This window comes from Etheostoma spectabile, unplaced genomic scaffold (genome assembly GCF_008692095.1).
Source record: "Etheostoma spectabile isolate EspeVRDwgs_2016 unplaced genomic scaffold, UIUC_Espe_1.0 scaffold314, whole genome shotgun sequence".
Classification (NCBI taxonomy): domain Eukaryota; kingdom Metazoa; phylum Chordata; class Actinopteri; order Perciformes; family Percidae; genus Etheostoma; species Etheostoma spectabile.
In genome coordinates, this window is record NW_022605583.1 from 1,388,992 (window position 1) to 1,389,718 (window position 727).

At 38.4% G+C, this 727-nt stretch overlaps 1 protein-coding gene across 1 annotated transcript in view; it reads right to left on the minus strand.

Moving 5' to 3' along the window:
* Window positions 1-727, minus strand: part of LOC116686089 (attractin-like) — a 124,644-nt gene that overhangs the window by 4,455 nt on the left and 119,462 nt on the right. The window lies entirely within an intron of this gene.

The window sequence follows — 727 nt, forward strand, 5'->3', positions numbered from 1 at the left end:
AATAGCAGGTGTTTCTACAAAATAGATAAGCGACAAGACTTTTGTCAGGGACAGTATATATATATATAATACAATCTGGGCCACAGGGCCACAATATTAAGTAATATGCAGGATTTACTTTAATCCAGGTTGTTTAGTGGTGATGGTGCAAGGTGCATTATGGACAAGCTTGGCTGCATCTAAAAACCCTAGTTTCCTTTTGCTTTCTTGGCCTTTTAGTTCATTTCTTGCAGTCCATAAAACACGGTTTTCTCTGAATAGCTCTCCAGAGTGGATGACTCTGAAATCCCTGCTCTCCCATTGCAATAGGGAAGAGAAAAATGAAGCTTTTCCAAAACAATGCCAACGCCCCTGCACAGTCAGAAATAAAGGCACGCAGACAGGTGTTGATATGTAGTTACGTTTCAGTTATCAGATGATTGTTTTTACAAGCATAAAATAGTTTTCGACCTGAATGACGGACTGCTGCGGCAGCACAGAAATGACTTGTTAAGGTACTTATAAGCCAAAATTAAATCACTTGGATTTATGTATATGGCAGAAATAGATACATTTAAGATGTGAATAATAACTAAATAGTGTTCCGCTGTGATGAAACCACCTTAACCAAAAGAAAACCCATTTATCTAGCTCAGACAATAGGAGTATCCAGGCTGGCTGTCACCAGATAAAAGCCTCATAAGACAGAGGAATCAAGGTGGATCAACAAAAGGCGTTAAAAAAAAAA